This window comes from Onychomys torridus, chromosome 2 (genome assembly GCF_903995425.1).
Source record: "Onychomys torridus chromosome 2, mOncTor1.1, whole genome shotgun sequence".
NCBI classification, from domain to species: domain Eukaryota; kingdom Metazoa; phylum Chordata; class Mammalia; order Rodentia; family Cricetidae; genus Onychomys; species Onychomys torridus.
Window position 1 is genome coordinate 108,459,838 of NC_050444.1, and position 18,701 is coordinate 108,478,538.

The following is an 18,701-nucleotide window of genomic DNA, read 5'->3' on the forward strand; positions in this document are numbered from 1 at the left end:
TAAAGTGTCAGGCAGACTCCTTTCTTTAAACCAATAGCAAATACTAAGCAAGTGAAACACACAGAATGGCTAGCTGCTGTGGCTTGGATGAGAGGCCCAAGGTGGCTATGCAGTGAAGGCTTGCTTCTTCAGGAAGTGCAGCTCAGAGGTGGACACTTAGATGTGAGGCAGTAGGAAACCTGTAGGCACAGGTGGCATGCCTCTCTTCTTTCTGTTGGCTTCGCGGTCCTCTTTCAATATCTTGATCACTTTATTATAGTGACAGAAAGCGGGCAAATATATCAGCCAAAATAAAATGGAATTCCTTAGAGATAAACACTCCCTTAAGAATGGCAACTAGGTATAGTTACCCAGCCTTTAATCTCAGCAGTCAGGAGGTTCTCTGTGAGTTCCAGGCCATCCTGACTGATCCACAATAAATGAGTTCCAGGGCAGCCAAGGGCCATATAGAGAGACTCTGTCTCAAAAACAAAACAAATCAAAACAAAAACATGAGAAGAAAGATATTTTTCTTAATAAAACCTGTGGTAGTCGCTGCTAATTAATTAACACACACACACACACACACACACACACACACACACACACACACACACCACGGAGAGCAAGAAAGTAAAGCTGCCATGTCCTATCAAATAATAGAAGGAAATCCCACCCATCTTTAAATTCTCAACAACTGTTTTAACTTCTGCTTCATCTTGTACTGTTCTAAGATACAGCTGAGCAGCGGGGAGCATCCTGAGAACAGGACCCCACCTGCTGGCTCTGCTCCACTGTGCCTTCATGCACCGCCTGGTGGGCCAATTGGATGTCAGAGGCACCCTGTTGAATCTAATGACCTTATTTACTTAGGTTATCTATACTAGTTCCACATAGCACACACAGATAACAGGTATATTCTAGAAGGTATATATTCTAATAAAATAACAAGTATATTCTAATAAAATATACACAGAGCTGGAAAACCAAAAAACATGTCAACATGCATCTACTTCAGCTTCTCAATTCTAAACATGAACTAAAAGCTTCACAGCTTCAGGGGATATAAAATTACATTAATGGACATTTTTGGGATTCAAAAATGATGTAAAACTATAGCATTAAAGTAATAGTTCTGTTAAAATTCTCCTATAGGGAATCAAATTCTGATACAAATGCAATTGAAACATCCTTAATACTCAAAAACTGTATCATCTTTGTATCTATATTATTCTTAACTTGGAGTTTACACAAATTTGGCAAATGTATCCTGAACGTCTATGGTAAACATACAAAGGGGAGAAAACAGATTATGTTGAATCTGTATTCTTCCCCATTCACCAATGTGTCTGCCCATGAAGTGGAAGAAAGGCAGAGGTGACCTTGATACTGCCTGGAAAGAGGAGAATCAAGGAGTCTCTTACCTCAGGGATGTTTTTCTTGGTTCATGTCTGGACATCCGATATCTTACTGAATATCCAACCTGACTTTTTTTTCTCTTTCTTGAACTCAAAACACTGATATTTGTAAAAGCCCACCAGATTTAGAACGTATTTGTTTCACAAAAGTAGCAAGATCAAAAGATCAGGCCCCATAGAATTTGTACTCCAAGGAGCAGGGGTTATATGAATGTGCTCTCATTGGGAATACAACATACAGTATCTCAATCTTCTTTCTTGATCTTAACAGCATCCAAAAATAAGTCTGCAGATGATGTCTTCATTCCCTCAGAGAAAACAAGCCATGTCCTTACTTCATACAGTTCCAAAAAGTAGATCTGCAAGTCAAGATTGCCAGCTGGCACCAGGCAGAGAGCAGCCTGTAAAGGAATCGCTTCCAGCAGTCACCTAGCCTCAGACCTACCAGAATCCTGGGCAGAATCCTGGTCCTAGGGAACAGGTTGTGGTCATTCAATGTTGAAGTGCTGCAGAGACCACAGTGCCCCTTCACAAGCACAGAAGCTTGGCACAGCCGGCCCCAACACTGAAGGAGCAAGCCATTAGGATGAAGATGAGATACAGCTGCTACTGGGTGACCCATTTATCACCAACACAGCAGAAGTGAATAATCTCCAAGCTTTAAAGCTGCCTGTGGATGACTCTAGCCTCGGGCACCAGAGCCAGCAGGACTTGCCAGGGGACTTCACTGGGGCACCAAGAGGAAAAGCACAGCACTTAGGAGTCGGTCAGAGCCTTCCTTCCTTTCCTGCTCCTGCACTGATCTCTTAGAGCCTCACACTTCTCACTTGTAAGGTGACAGACAGCCTGGGGTGCAGTCACAAAGCTCTGCACCATGTCAGCACTGCTTGGAAGCAAACATTCCCTCATCTCCAGACTCCAACACTTTCAATGGCTTACTACCTTTTAATTGCTGGTTGCAGACTGTTCTGTGTTCCCTTTTTGAAAAAAAAAAAATCTCGAAGAGATAATTTTGTTTATCTTGTTACTGTGCTGGTGACTGAACCAGGGACCTTCTATATGCTAGCCACAGGCACTGCTGCTGAGCTATGCCAGGTGCTCCTAAGAGTCATCAAGGATGCACGGATAGTCATCTGCTGCCCATCTCTCAACTCACTGACAATTTGGCCAAGTCTTCTCTACTCTCTAAGAGGCAGGCCGTAAAGCAGTTCTATATGGCAAAAAACAAAACATGTATCTTTGCTGTTTCCAGACCCTAAAAACTATGTTGGTTGTGAAGTTGAATGCCCCTCTTACTGTCCACAGAACAGTGTTGCTAAGTCAGCCAAACTCAGGCAGGGGTGTCAGAAAACAAGAAGCAGGAATACAAAGTATTCCTTCAAAAGCCAGCTCCAACTGAGGGAATAAAACCTTCCCAGCAAACCAAGAAGTGACCAACGTATGAGCTGTTCAACCAGCTTTCAGGATGAAATATGCATATATAAATGTTATTACTACAGAAAGTCCACATGCAGACTAGAAGACACCAAGAAACGGCAGGAGAAGGCCACAGGCAGCTGTCCTGAGGACACTGAGGCATGCGGAAGATATAAGGATGTGAATCCCTCCTCCAGAAAATGTGTGAGCATTGAACCTATTGTTTGTCTCTTGACCTTGAAGCTAAAGGCCCTAAAAAAAGAACCGAAGAAACAACCAGGATAAGAGTTTTGGAAAAACAACTGTGGGCCAGTGAGATGGCTCAGCAAGCAGAGGAGCCAGCCACCTAATGATGCAAGCCTGGAGATCTGAACTCCATCTGGAAACCCATGTAAAAGTGGAATGGAGAGAACAGACTCCAGAATTGTCCTCTGACTTCCACAAATGCTTTGTTATACACATACACACATACATACAGACATACACACACACACACACACACACACACACACACACACACACACACACACACATACACACACACACACACACACACACACACACACACACACACAATTGCTGAGATGAGGGAGTTAGTTTTACTTAGAAAGAAAAAAGAAAAATAAGCTTATTTACCAAAGGAAGCTGTGGTACATAATATTACTCAGAGACTAAACCTGGAGAAAGATTGGGCTTTGGACCCGTTCTTCTGAGCCAAGAGCAGAATCAGGCGTTCTCAGCATCTCACTGCAGCCACAACTTAAAATGTGGCAGGTCTTGCATAAATATTTTTCACCTACAACAGGGTACTTGGCAAATCAGCAAACAGTCACACATACCACAAGAAAAGAATCAAAAGGCACAAAAACATGGAAAAGGAAGAAGAAAGGGGGCCCAAAATCAGTAAATACATAAACTAAACTGACTGGAAAAAGCCACACTTCCATCTCCAGAGAAGTGTGCAAGAATCTGACCTGTTTACTGATACCCAGAACACAAAAATAAATCCCTTCTCCCAATTCCTCAAACATTCAGTTTCTACTCTAAAGTCCAGGGGCCTGGAGTAATGCTTGTGGGGTTTAATATTAATTAGCAATTTCTGTCCATTCTCCTTAAGCAGCTGGTTAAGGAACACTGTATAAGTTTCTGCAAAGTGCTGGGTATCTATGCACTTGGTAATGTGATGGCACAAAGTATTACTCAACCTTCCTGGCTTCTGAGTATTCTGCAAATATGAAAACAAAGACACAAACTTCAGATCCCTTTATAAAGATACAGAGTGCAAGTTAACTACCAATTCCAGTTCATTAACTGCAAGTAGATTGAACCCCAACCTTCCTTTGGAGAGATAAAACACCCTCTGTGGTTTTGGTTTTGGTTTGGGGGAGGTGGTGTTAAACCTATTCTCAATTCTCCACCAGCACATACTGGCCAAGACGCCCTGCAGGCAACTCAACTATACACTGTAGAGAAGATCAAATACAAGCAATATTTTCATCTCTGGAATCAGGTCATCATGGACTATGGTTAATTAAGACTTAAATCCCTCTCAAAAGTAAGTTCAGAGTGTGCATATGCTAAATGAAAAATAAATAGTTAATGCAAAAGTCATTTTTAAAGTAAAGATAAACTTTTGTTCACACTCAAAATAACATCAAAAAATTAGCTGAGCCATGTAGGCTGTGCCAATTTTTAAAACTGCCAGCATTAAGCTCCCATTATTCTGAAGAGTTTTTCTAAGATGTTCAACACAGGGACACATTCTGATTCATCGTTATAACTGGCCTAGCTCAAGTGGCTGCCAGGAGAGCAGGGCTTTGTGGGCATTGTTCATCCTCAGGAGCTGCATTAATGCTGGCTTGATAAAATAGGTCTTCATATCTGTTTGCCAGACTGAACAAAAAGTTAACTAGAAATATAAGTGCTTAAAGTCACCGAAAGGAAGGCTCTACACTGACATTTTCTACCTACTTAGCATTCATCTGCATTCATCTCACTAGACATTAACACACAGCAAAGTTGCTCTCTGCTATTCAAGTCGTGCTATTATGTTCAGGAGTAGATTAATAATATCCACCTTCTTTATTGTAAAATAAAATTACAGCATTGGTCCAAACATGACATATGGTGCCTCTTCCTACTTCTGCTGCACATCAGCTTGCTCTACTGCACACATGCAAGAGAGCACACTAAAGGTGCCCTGCTGTTTCTAAAGAGGGGGAGAAAGGGCTGGTAGCTTTAAAGAATAAGGGGAGGAAGGCAGAGAAACACATATAAACCGCACACCTGGTAGCCTGTCCAATCAGCTCTTTTTGAAGCCATCTGAGAGGAGAATGTCTTTTCTAAGCTGACACCATCAGCAATGAGACTAGCAGGAGGCCAGGAGCCTCTTTTAAATGGCTCCTAACATCCTATTCGTTTGCCCAACACCGGGGATCTTTTGCTGACCCCAAAATATCTCTAAAAATATAGAGGCAAGCATCGGGCAGGAGGGTTCCAGGTTCTAAAAGCACTGGAGGGAAGTGGAAACGGTGAGAAAGCAGCACACATGCTACAAGAGAAGCTGCTTTTCAACCAAAAGTTAGCAAGGGAGACCAAAACAGGGCTTCTCTAACTGAAGGAAGAGATGGGATCTAAATTTGTAATGAATCTAACAGAATTCAAAGATTATTTTCAAACATATACACAAGAGAGTAATTCAAAAAAACAAAAGCTTTAAGTGAGTCAACTTCCTAAACCCTATGGCTCTGAGAGCTGGAATGTCCGTTACAAAGGGCCAGTAGTGACTTCAGCTGACAGCTGTGGACCCTGCTACTGGGTCCCTTCAAGTTTTCATGAGGCAATAAGCATGGCAATGGATCCAAACTCAAATAATAATAACGATGATGACAATAATGATGATGATGGTGATGATGACTCGCAACTTTTAAAATTATAGTTCATGGCCTAGGGATGCAACTCAGCTGGTAGAGTGTCTATCTAGCATATATATCTCCTGGAACTGGATCCTCAGCACCATATAAACTACAACCCCAGCATTTCAGAAATGAAGGCAGGAGGACCAAGATGTTCAAGGTCATCCTTGACTACCCAGAAAGTTTGAAATCTGCCTGGGATACATGAGACCTTATTTAAAAAAAAAAAAAAAAAGCCGGGCGGTGGTGGCGCATGCCTTTAATCCCAGCACTTGGGAGGCAGAGCCAGGTGGATCTTTGTGAGTTCAAGGCCAGCCTGGTCTACAGAGTGAGATCCAGGAAAGGCACAAAGCTACACAGAGAAACCCTGTCTCGAAAAACCAAAAAAAAAAAAAAAAAAAAATTGTGGGGTGGTGGTGTTACAGGCCTTTAGTCCCAGCACTCAGAGGCAGGAGTGGTTCTCTGAGACCAAGGCCAACCTGGTTTACAGAACAGAAGTTCTAGGATAACCAGGGCTACACAGAGAAATCTTGTCTCAAAAACCAAAAATAAAAATACAAAAAAAAAAAAAAAAAAAGGCAAAATTAAACAGCTGCAGGTCATACCTGCCTGAGAGCCGCAGTGTGGAACAAGCAGACATACACATACATTTCTCTTTCTTGCAGCAAAGATTCATTTAGTCACAGAAGATACTCTGCAATGACTGAAATGTAAGAACACCCATCAGAGATGAAGAAAAAGTACAAGCAGGAAAAGACAATAAAGGAACAAATAATAAGTGTCATCTGATGCTGGCTGAGATTAAGAAGTTCAAAGGAAAATTAGTACAAGGCACAAAAGCATAAATAAGGGACAGGTGCCAGAGCACAGGGGTCAGAGGAGAGAGAAAGGGTGTGGCTGGTTCAGGTTCATTTCACACTTTGGAAGGGATGGTAGGAGATCAAAAATCCTAAGGACCTGGCATTGAGGCCTAAAAGAACACCCAGGATCTAAGCCAAAAAACAAAAAGACCAGAAGTCAGTAAGGGGCACCTAGGGAGGAAAGCAGGGTTCAGTAAACACATATGGAATGTACCTTATATGGATGACAAAATGTGTTCATCCCATAACGGATTGCGTATGCTACACATTCTAGTCTGCTCTACTATACGAGTAGGTGACCCTCCCATACCATGTCACCAGGGGCCCTAACAGTAAAGCAGCCAGTGAAACAGAAAAGTCACACTTTCTATTTTGAAAAGCAGTTTGAAGGAAACAAGACAAAGCGTGATCAGTTCCAGGAATATTTTCCCTATCTTCCCAATTTGCTGAATTTATTTTCAAATGCAGTGTGATTTATTTGCCTTGAGAAATACCTCTTCTATTTCTGATAGACACAAATGATGCCCGAAGAATAAAAAAAGGAAAAGAAAGAGAGAGAGAGAGAGAGAAAGAGAGAGAAAGAAAGAGAAAAATGTCCTAAGCATCCTTTAAAAACGGAGCTAGTGAGCAATTTCCAGTAACTTACTTGGCAGAGCACCCATCAATGGCTTGTCACTTGGGTGGGGCAAGGAAGCAAAAAAAAAAAAAAACATAGCAAATGTACACCATAAACTCCACTTTGTGATATAGGAAACAGATCCCCAGTAAGAAAGTCAAATTCAAACCAGGAAAGAAATTAACTGATTATTTAATAAAAAGTGCTCAAGTTTAACAATTTGGTTTCTCACTGAAAGATGGGAAATTTAAATTTGCAAATTTAAATTCCTGGAATATTAGCTGGCTAAATGTTCATCTCATCTAAAATATTTCATCTTTTAGGAGTATTTATATTTTCAAGAAAAATACATTTTAAACTTTCCTTCCATGCTCATCAGCAATTTATATTATGTTCCATACTGAAATATTCAAGGCATAAATAAACTGCTGGAGCTTTTGATTTTTCTTGTCTCCCATGGGGGCGGCGGGGGCGGGGGGGACGACAACAACAGTGGTGTGTTATAGAGCTATGGATGTAGTGAGTGTTACAAGTACTAAGGACATAGGGGAAACCTCTGTTTGATCCCAAGTTCCAAAGACAGAGACTCTGGATCATTTAGAGAAGGTTCATAAGCCCCGGGTGGTGGTGGAGCACGCTTTTAGTCCCAGTTCTCGGGAGGCAAAGGCAGGCAGCTCTGTGAGTTCAAGGCCAGCCTGGTCTATAGAGCAAGTTCCAGTACAGCCAAGACAGTGAAACCATGTCTCCAAAAACCAAAAAAGAAAGAAAAAAGAATGTTCATAAACTACACAATGACAGCCCAAAGTATGTAAAACTATCCTAGAGTGATCACCTACTACTACTTTTATAATTCAGTAAATACTGTCCAAAAACCTGTACTTCAATGTCAACATGCTCATTTTTACTTGGTCCTTGATGAGGAAAGTGAGGTTGGGCGAGGAGGGGGGTGGGGTGTTAAAGGAACCAGGATAAGCGACTAAGCTTAAATCGGGCACTGGAAACATCTGCACTCAAGCCTGGTATTTTCCACCTGGCTCTGCTAAATTAAGAATCTGAGCCTAAGTGACAAAACCTACTGAAGCAAAGCAACTCAGCAGAAAGCTGGCAGCATTGTGCCAAGAAGGCCTTGCATGTGTGATTGATATTTACTTACAAAAACAGGACGAGCCCTAAAACAAACATGAGGTAGCAGCCAGGCTTGGGGCCATTCTTGGAAGAAAGCTACAGGCCGGCGGGCGACTCGACTACAGACAAACTCTCAGCCCTGTCAGAGTACTGCAACTCCAGTTCCTAAAATCCTTTCTTCCAAAGTTTCATAATCGAATTTCAATAACCTTTGCTCTAGAAGGCAAGAAAGTAAAAATGCTATGGAATTTTCTGTATGTGTGCATTTCTCTAATAAGACAGGCCAGACCTACAAGTTTCAATCAAATATTCCCAGATACTCAGATCCTAAATATTAATACCACGGCATTTGTTTTGTTTTGTCTTGTTTTGTTTGTTTTATCAGTCGGGTTTCTCTGTGTAGTCCTGGCTGTCCTGGAACTAACACTACCTGCCTCTGCCTCCTGAGTGCTGAGATTAAAGGTATGCGCATTTTATAGGCTCCACAATAAGGAGATATGGAAAAGCAAAACATTACAGAGCAGCTCTAAATAAAATCAGTCAAGAAAATGTCTAATTAACTTTAACGGGACTTTGACCATGGTTCAGATAAAGTGAATAAAATACCATTCTGGATAAAACAGATTACCTGCCTGATGCTTACAGAAATATAAGAGTGGTGATATTCCATTAATACAGTTTTTAAAGCTGTTAAAATAATGAACACCCCATAGCAACAAAACTATGGAGAAAACGAACAGTTAACTAGAATATAAATTTCCTTTTTTTTTAATGACTTCCTTCTTCACAATTAAAGAATAATATTTAAAAAAAAAAAAAAAAAAAAAAAAAACATAAAGAAGGCAGGTGGTGTCGGCGGCACACGCCATTAATCCTAGCACTTGGGAGGCAGAGACAGGTGGGTGTAGTGAGTTAGTTCTAGGCCAGCATGGTCTAGAGCAAGTTCCAGGATAGCCAGGGCCCTGTCTCAAAAAAACAGATTATCTTTACAAATGCCAACGTCCAGAAACTTAGAATGCATATTGGGGGTAGGTTGAAAATACACCTATGATAGTGTTGCCACACAAGAATTGCCTTTGGTTTTGTCTTACAGGCTCAGAGGACGGGTTAAAGACACAAGGAAATTTCCCTTGAAATTACAATTTTTCCTCGTAACCTTACAACAGTGAAACTTACAAAGTCCATGACAAAGCTAAATATCAGATCCGTTAAATTTTTTACTAAAAAAATTTCCCTAAACACTAGTTAAGACTTGGGATTTTACCATATACAACTTCTACTACTGAGTCGGAAAGTTGTCATTTAAACCTGCATGAAAACATTTTTTCATACTCATAAAACGTTTTTTAAGCGTATACACGTCCCCATTTCTGCTTCAATTTATATTGCTTAAAATCTAGAACTAATAATCAACTAGCCAGCTAGCATCTCGAAGCAAGTTAAATACACAATTATCGCATATTAGAATATGCAATAGCAGGTTTGTCATTAAACCACATGTGGGTTTCAGTGAGTCCCATAAGTAAATGACACTGGTCCAAACAAGTGACCATTCAATTTATTTAGTGTCCTCCAGAGCAGGGTGTGGCATCCCAGTAAGTACACAGAGCCTGCATACAGTTATTTATCATCAACAGAATGACCACACAAATAAGAAAGTACCTAACCAGGCTAAGCTAATCTGTAGGTCACAACACAAAATAAAAAGAGTGCTTTTGTTCAAAAAAAAATCTTAATTTCAAAATGTCTAAGGCAAGGGGCGGGGAGCCGGGTAGTTATAAAACTGTTCAGATCTCAGAGTGCTTAAGGCAGCCCTGACTCTAAAAAAGTACTATGCTAAATTAAAAACAAAACTGCCAGAAATGTGGGATATGGTCTGTCCAGCTGAAGATCCAGGTAGACTGCTGGCATGTTTTTTCCCCCTGAAGGACAGTTATAACATTTAGGCCCAAGGTAACCCTACCTACACAGAGGTACCACACCCCAGTCAATGGTAACACAATTGCCTTTGGTTTTGTCTTACAGGCTCAGAGGAAGGGTTAAAGACACAAGGAATTTTACCAAAGAGCCAGATAAGCCTAATCAGGCTAGCAGCTCTCCACTTTCCCCTTCTTCCAAATAAATATCATGGGCAATAAAGGTGCTAATAAGAATGTGACAACATGGTCGACTTAATACAATCTCAAAGGAGAGCCAAAGAACTGACACCACCCGGCAGACGAGCAATTAAAAATGACCAGTGTATTTCAGAGTATATGGTCCTTCAGGGGCAGGGACTGAGGACAAGTCACCATGTGGTGCTGGTGCTCTTATATCATGCACATAATACCAGAAAAATGTCACTAGTTTAAAAAATTTTTTTCAAGTCAAGAGAAACATGTGATTGTAACTTAGCAGTCAGAGTATTCTGGATGGCTCTGCTGTGTCCTTTAAGAGAACTTGGGACTTGCTTCTAGAAGAGAAAATGGGAAAGAAAAAAATTTATTATATATATTTATGTTAACAAGAGACGTACCAATAGCTGAGGGTAGTTTCTAGGGCTCGGACCAAACCATCTGCCCACACAGAACATAGATTCCGGCAAGGACTAGGATGGAAGAATTGTGGCTTGTGGCACAGGTCTCCCTTAACCTACCCTATGAGGCTAGGCGTCAGGTCTTAATTAAAATCACAAAAACCAGAACTAAACTTTGTGGAGAGAAACTAACTAAAAACCAATTCAGACTTCCAACGACTGACCCATCTTAGGCCTAGGTAGGTCAAACAGGAGCCACTGTGAACAGGTGGGCTAGCGCACTGAGCAGTACTGGGTATTTATTGTACACAAGTCATGTAAGCAGCTTAATTCCCAACACCATGCACTAACTACCCTGTGGAGGAAACACTTGAGAACTGGCGGGGAACTAGAGGCTAAATACTCAAGCTTCCCTCTCTGAGGCAGAAACAAACAAAAATTCCCTCAAACCTTGTTAAGTGACAACGCCGTCACTCAAATAGGCAACAAGGAGCCAGTTTTAATAACAGAAGACACACACACACACACACACACACACACACACACACACACACACACGAAAGGGATTGGTGGGGTGAAAGGAATGTGTTTCGTTATGGATTTTTCTAGCCCCTACCAATAACAGCTGGAAAAGAAATAGAGGAATACTCAGAGCCATCCAGCAAATGGTCTCCATTTGCATACCCAAAGCGCCAGATAAGAAAGAAGGTGGAGAGCCAGGAGAGCTTTACACCTGTTTGCCAAAATGGAGACTCCAGGTCAGCTTGTACCAAAAAATCACCACCTAGCACAAATATGAAACTCGAGGAATCTGGACAAACGGTTCTAGGCACGGCTGCGTTCTAACGCAACTAAGCAATATTTCAAACAGGAGGGTTTCAATGAGGAGAATGGGGAAAACACCCAAAACTGGCAATCAAGTCAATGACTTTTTGCTTTAAGTTTTGACACTGGGCTGCGTTTTTGTGAAGACAGAATTATTCAGGGTAAGATGGAAAGAAAAACTGTTTTTAAGGCTCTTTTGTCCTTTCGGAAGGTACTATATCTCGGCAGTGCTAAGCACCGTTCTTTGGGGGAAGGAATTAAAAGAAAGCACATAACTGGTCGCAATTCCTCCCTTTTCCACAATTCCAGAAAATGTAAAGAGAAGACAGAAGATGGAAATTTTCATTATAAAGATGGAATATTAAATATGCATACAATTGTAAATGACGGTTTGGACAGGTGAAACTCCAGGCTCAGCTCACACCTAGAGGCATGGTTGTTTGCGCTCTGGCCCTGTACTAACTGGTGGGCTTCTCCGTGGAATGACCGCTGGTCACGGTCACTGCCGCACCTGCTGGTAAACTCAGTTAGGTTGGTCCGCCTGGCTCCTTCAGTCTTCCCCCGAGTGCGCTCACTAGTCTTGCACCAAGGCCTCGGAGATTTTAGCCGGCACACGTCTGGAGCAAATGCGGGAATCACGGGGAGCCACCTACACCGGGTAAGCTAGCTCAACCCGAAGCCTGCGGAGCAGAGCATCCGCGCGCTTCGCGCCAGTAGCGCGCAGCCCGGGGATGCGGTCGCCGGCTGCCACCTCGCGCGACTGCGCCTAACACGCAAAAGGGATCGCCACCGCTCCCGCCCCGAGTGCCCACGGCCTCACGCTACCCCGGCGCACCGCGTGGCCTCTCCAAGTCTCCAGACGCCGTCCCAGGTGGGCACCACCGTCCCAAACACCGACACCGCCGCCGCCGCCGCCGCGCTCCTGCACGCCGCGCTCCCGCACGAAGAGCAGCTGCCTGTCCTCCCTCCCACAAGGCGGCCGCAGGCGCCACAGGAAGCCGGCGCTGGGGCGGGAAGCCCCCTCCCCCACACTCCCTCCAATGCACTCACCTGCGTCTGGGCGCAGTTTCCCCGGTGGCGCTACACGCCGTGGTGCAGGGTACGTCCACGCCCGTGCGCGCCGCTGGCGCCACCAGCCCCGGCTCTGCTCCCAGGCCCACTCTGCTCCCGCCGCCCCACCGCCGACCCGCGCCCACGGGAGGGGCGGCGCCGGGCGCCCGGTCCCCTGCAGGAACTTCGAGGGGCGCTCCCTCCGCCGTCGCCGGTGGCGTTGTCGCCCCGACCAAGCACAGAGCGCTTGGGGCGGAGGCGAGCCGGACGCTGCCTAGCGCTGCGGCGGGCGGCCACCGAGTCCCGGGCCCGGGAGTCTGGGCTGGAGCCAGCGGAGGAGCGGCCGTCCCCGCCCCCACCCACGCCCCCCACACTTGCCTGCTGCGGCTCGGCTGCAGCTCCCACGGCTCGCGCCGCCGGCCGTCAGCACGGCTCGCAGGAGTCACGCCGGCGGCGGCGGGAAGGCGGACTGGAACCCGGCGGAACCCCGCCCTACCGGCCGGCTGCTGCCTCAGTGACGCTGGGGCGCCGCGGTCCCGCCGTTTGTAGCAGGGCGGGGAGGCGGGGCTTGCCTGGCAGCGCGCCAGGAGGCGGGGCTGAGGCGAGCTCGCCACGCCGCCCGCCGGCCCGCGTGTGCCCAGCTCCGCCACCCTCGGGGGCAGAGGCTCCCACCAGGCGTCCTCCGTTGGGCTTCCCGGCGCCGCCTGAGCAAGTTTGCAGACACACGGAGAGGTGCGGAGCAGTGACCCAGGAGACCCCGGCTTGTGCAGGGGTCACTTTGGACATAGGTACGGGCGCCGAGTGTAGTAGGTCTAGATGCACACAGAGAATACGTGTTTTTCAAGAATTTTTAAGAGGCTCTCCCCCCCACACACACACCTCGTCCAAAGCCCAAAGGTCCTGTCCCTCGACGGAAAACTAAAAGCTTAGCCCCCGGTGCGCTTTCCCACCTCCCTAGACAGAGCCTGAGGTCTAAATAAGCCCGGAGTACCTGTGCGGGGTGCTATACTCTGCTTAAGATGTGAAGTAGGAAATCCTACACTCGACCACGCTTGCACCTGCCGTGAACCAACCACATCCTCCCAGTACCCCCGCGCCAGCCAGGAAAAGGCCCAACTCCGAGGGGGCGTCCGAATGCTGACTATCCCCAGCCCGCTCCCTCACCCGCCTCAACCCCCCCTTACCCCGAAAAACCTGTGTCTGCCCTGGACCCAGACCCAAGACTGGGAGACAGAGCCGCGCACGTTTTTTACACCTGCCTGGCGGCTTAATTACCAGAGCACCTGTCGTACTGGGATTTTTTTTTTTCTATTATTGAAAAGGTTTCAGTTTTAACCCTCCCCTCTAGAAAACTACATTTAAAAACATCACCTGTCATACCTACCTGAAATTGCGGGAGGCAGGAGGAAAGAACTGAACAGTGGGCGATCGAGTCGCCGCAAGAACGTGACGGAGGTTACAGCTTCAAGGACATGATGCGGGTTTGATGCAGCAAGGTTCGCTAAGGGCGCCCAGCGCTCCCCGCCCCCATGCGACGGGCGGGGAGGGAGGACTCCTCTAACCTAGGGCTGGGGTGGGGGAGGCAAATCTACTCTCTAAAGGGAAGTGAAATCAGGCATGGTAAATTAGAGAACACAATCATGGTCAAAACGGAGACAGGCCATCCTCAATTTGGGAGATCCAGGTTGGGGACATCAGAAATAGCTAATTGATTCAAATCAGGATTTCTGTGTCACCCCAAATCAGAGTTAGAATTAAATGACCTTAACTGACTTTGTGCGGGTTCCTGGGGAAACCGCTCAAATCGCCTGTACCTCTTTGACCTCCCTCTAAACAGTTAATTACAATATTCCTGTCCCAGGCATACATTATTGCTAAGAATGCCAGTCTTGAAATGTTGGGGAGAAATGGGCCTACCCAATTTGCTAATCTAGACCTGAAACCCTTCCAATGCCCTTCACTCTACTTTCTGAAGATGTCTGCCTGAAGTTAGGGGACCTCTCTCAACAGATACTTTCCAAGTCTACTAAACCACTTCTGTCTACAATCTTCGTTCTCCTGGAGAACGCCAAACCCGGTTAGCTTTATAAAGGGAATGCCCAAGCCCTTGGTTAGAGGATGGAAGGGGAGACTCAAGGGTCTGCTAAGACAGGTTCAGAGAACGGCAGTGATAACAAGCAGAAACAGCTTTTTAATTACTCTCTTAAATGATGACTTTGAAACATTCAACATTTTTCTTTTTTCATGGACTTGTTTGTTCAATTTTGGCAAATCTCTCAGATGTCCCATTTAAGAAGCCATTTTACAAGGATTATTTTCCGGGCACAAACATCCATAACCCTCCTTTCCCCACGAAACACCCTTTTTCTGACCTTTAGGAAGTGATTATCATTTAGGAAGATAATCTATTGGGTTACTACTGTCTAGGTTGTACTCCCCTAACGCCCTTCATTTTAAGCCTACCTTTTTAGGTTGCAGTTAATAGTAGGCCCAGAAAATAAAACATATGTACCCCCCACCCCCACTTCCCTGGCAATAGCTATAATAAACAGGGTGTGGAGAAAGGTTGAAGGTTGAGAGTCTTAGCCAAATGGAATGTTTGTACATGGGTGGGGGAAGGGGCAGAACCTGTGCATTTCAGGGAAGTACAGGACATCCATCCCCGTCCAGTGGTGTTAAGAGTAAACACTAAATGGCTGATTATTTTTCTCACCCTCGACACAATAAAGCCAGACCTGAAGCTATAATTAGGAGAGAAAATAACCAATCTCGAGGTCAGTTTTGATAACGGGTACTTGAAAATAGAAAATGGGGACCGTATCCACCCTCCAATCTGCCACAGTTGTACAGCTTTCCTATTAATTCTTTATAGACGTGAAATAGGTGGGTACGTAGCAACGTGCTGGGCATAAATTAAGCAACAATGGCCAGGAGAAGTCCTGTCTGCCACGGAGCTCCAGGGTGGGCACTGCCACCTTGCCATCCCTAGCCCCCACGCCCTTGGAAGAGACGAGTCGGGGTGGGGGGGTGGCAGAGTGCTGGCTTTTCGAACCAGCATGTGGGTGGGGTAGGGAGCAGCAAGAGATGAAACACCCGGGCCAGCTTTGTACCTTGCCCCCATACTTTGCGTCTTGAGCACCACTCAGCGCTCGCACGCACACACTCACCCACACCCCCTCGTGCCAATAATTTAAACTTCTCCGAGGCAAAGCCAGCACCTCGGTCCGCCACCACCTCCCCCGCCCTCCCCGCCCGGCGAGCATCCTCCCCCTTTCCCACGTCTACCGGGATTCGCTCTTTCGCAGTAGAAAGCCGACTGGTTTCCCCTGCACCCGGAGAAACCACAAAAGTTAAAATGAAGCGTGTGCCTGTCTGCCCAGCGTCTGGTCCCCAACCATCTTTCTCCCGGCGTCAGTTTTAACAATAGCTACTCGAGGAAGGAGAGCTGTGAGGAGGGGCTGAGGGCTATGCAGCCGACTCAGCTCCCAGGGTAGCTGCGATGCCTTGCGGCTGCCAGAGGGTCCCCCTCTCCCGGAAGGCGGGCTCCGCTGCGTAGGACCAAGGACAGGGCTTGGAATCCACTGCCCAGAGCCCAGCACCGCGAGGCTCCCAAGCAGCCGCCACTTCTCACACACAGCTCCAAGGATCTTATTTACGCTTTTCTGAACAAAGGGAATCTCATATCCGGCACAGGCTCAAAGATTCGGCCCCAAATTGGCAATCTTCTTTAAAATCTGAATTACGATCATTGGAATCCGTGAATCAGAGACCTCGTATCTGGCAAAGATGAGTTTTGACAGCTTCTAACCACCTTAGCCCCTGCCCAGCCCCAGCCCTCAGGCTGTATGTACTTTTTTCAGTCAACTACAACTCGTTGCCTGGTGCAGCATCTAAATTCCATCTGGAAATCCCATCTCCCCAGCACATGCTATCTGGTTAATGCAATTAAGCTGAGGGTGTTTTTCCCCTGGTCTAACCTGCAAGCAAGTCCAGGCTTCTGATTTCCCCAGTCCTCTGATTCCTTAGAGAAAGTAGAGGCATGCATACCCCCCCCCAACATTCAAGTTATCCCTCTCTTCCCACGAAATGAACTTCCAACCTCAACCCCGAAGCTCACTCAGCATCTAGCTTCCCATTGTAGCCCTTCTGTATCCTGACCACATTTACCACTTAAGTTTCTGCCAGTGACATTTGCGAAAATTCAGTACGTTAAGCATGCGTCCACTATCTTTTAGTCTGGCCTCTAGAAATAAAAAAAGAAGAAATAAAGAAAGAAAAAGAAAAAGAAGAAAAGAAAAGAAAGAAAAGAAAAAAAACAGTCGCTTTGAAATGAGGCAAACATGTGCAATTAACTTCACATTCTGTATTCCGCTCACTTACAGGTTTTCTGGGTTTGCCAGCGCATCGCTGCAACTAATGATTAAAGAAACCAAACCGAAACTTACCTTTCTCCCTTAAGGTTTTTGTGTATGTGTGTTTTTAAAGTAACGGTGCAGTTCTCCCAATAAGGATGAGCAAGAAGCTGCTGGATAGTTCTCTTAAGACAGCACGAAACCTAAACTGTGCTCGGCTTAAAAGAAGCAAATAAAAAGAAATGTTTTCGACCCCAAAGTCCAATGCTAAAAGAAATTGTGAAAAAAATATGAAAGGGGAAGGGGAAACTTAAAAAAGAGAGTTTAAAAAGACGGAGAGACTACCCTCCTATTGCCGTTCAACTAAACAAAAAGGGGCAAGAAAAACAAACCAAGGAACAAAGAAAAGAGACGAAAGAACGTTTTTTCAAAAAGACGATGTCTTTCTCCTTGTTGCTTTTTAGTAGGTCGCTACAGGAGTAAGCTGCTGCATCTCTAAGTGAGAACAGAAATAAGGGGGGAGGACGTCTTAAAAGGGAGGTGGACTGGACCACAGATTTATAGCACCGTATCACCAACCCCTTCTCTGCCTCCGCACTGCCGTGTGTGCAGCTGCTCTGCCAGAGTCCTATCCCGGGCAGCACGCGCGGAAGTATACGCCGAGTCGTGCCACAACGCAACTTGCTCATCGCCCCAGGTTCCTGATTGGGCCCGACGCTTCCATTGAGGCCGCCCAGGCGGAGCTCTGCCAGACGATTGGCTAGAGACCTGTGTCACTCTCGAGAACTCAATGGAGTCCCGTTTCAAGGTAAGTTGTGCGGAGAGGTACACACTTAACACTGGCGGCGAAGGGAAATGCAAGAAGCAAAAAGAGATGGGCGAAAGCAACGTGGGAGGGTGGAACTGTACTATGAGAGTTTGCGATATGGCACCATCTATTTTCCTCTTAAGTCTTTCTGCTTCCGAAAGATTCGTTTTATTTGCCCCCACGGCTGCATCTTTGGCATATTTCTTTATAATAGTAAACTGTCCGGTATGTATGAGTCATTGAGAGCTCCTCTCTTTGATCTGAGAAGGATGAACGTAACACCCATTACTTGTCCGCATGCCTTTTTCCGTTTGTGTTCCAGTAATCTGTAAATCTGTATTAGATGTTAGGTTAGGTAGCTGTGTGTATTTCTCTGTTTTAATATGTGCACATCTCTCTCTCTCTCTCTCTCTCTCTCTCTTCCCCCCTCTCCTTCTCCCTCTCTCCCTCCCTCCCTCCCTCCTTTAGAATAAGAATGAATTTTTTTTTAATGGTTTCAATTAAAGCTGTATAGTTTGAACTGGCTTTCAATTCATGTCAGAATAGGGAAGGGGTAGCATAAACATCCTGTACAGAAAAACAGGTACTGAGTGGAGATAAAGTCCTTCACTTGAAGGTAAAAAGAGCAGTTGTATACAAACTAGAACAAGCCACTCCTCTGCATTTGCTGGCAATACAGTTCTTGGACCACACATGGGTTGCTGACAGTGAAGACAGTTTATCAGGGTTGTTTTGAGTATGCAAAAGTTTGACCAGTAGACCAAGTGCTGTTTGTGTCTTTGCTTTATGGATTAAGAATCCTTTATTCCAACACCACATTTT

At 45.4% G+C, this 18,701-nt stretch overlaps 1 protein-coding gene across 19 annotated transcripts in view; it reads right to left on the reverse strand.

Annotated features, from left to right (window-relative positions):
* Positions 1-18,701, reverse strand: part of Elavl2 (ELAV like RNA binding protein 2) — a 156,675-nt gene that overhangs the window by 115,321 nt on the left and 22,653 nt on the right. For 4 of the 19 annotated variants that reach the window (XM_036178825.1, XM_036178819.1, XM_036178823.1 and 1 more), the window contains exon 1: positions 13,098-13,276. The exons of 3 other annotated variants lie outside the window; for them this stretch is intronic. The gene's annotated coding sequence lies outside the window, so the exon portion shown is untranslated. Of the gene's footprint in view, positions 1-12,494; positions 12,558-12,719; positions 13,065-13,097; positions 13,277-14,103; positions 14,204-17,164; positions 17,728-18,701 lie in introns of those variants that run through there. 12 more of the 19 variants (XM_036178822.1, XM_036178814.1, XM_036178807.1 and 9 more) reach the window with 9 other exon arrangements.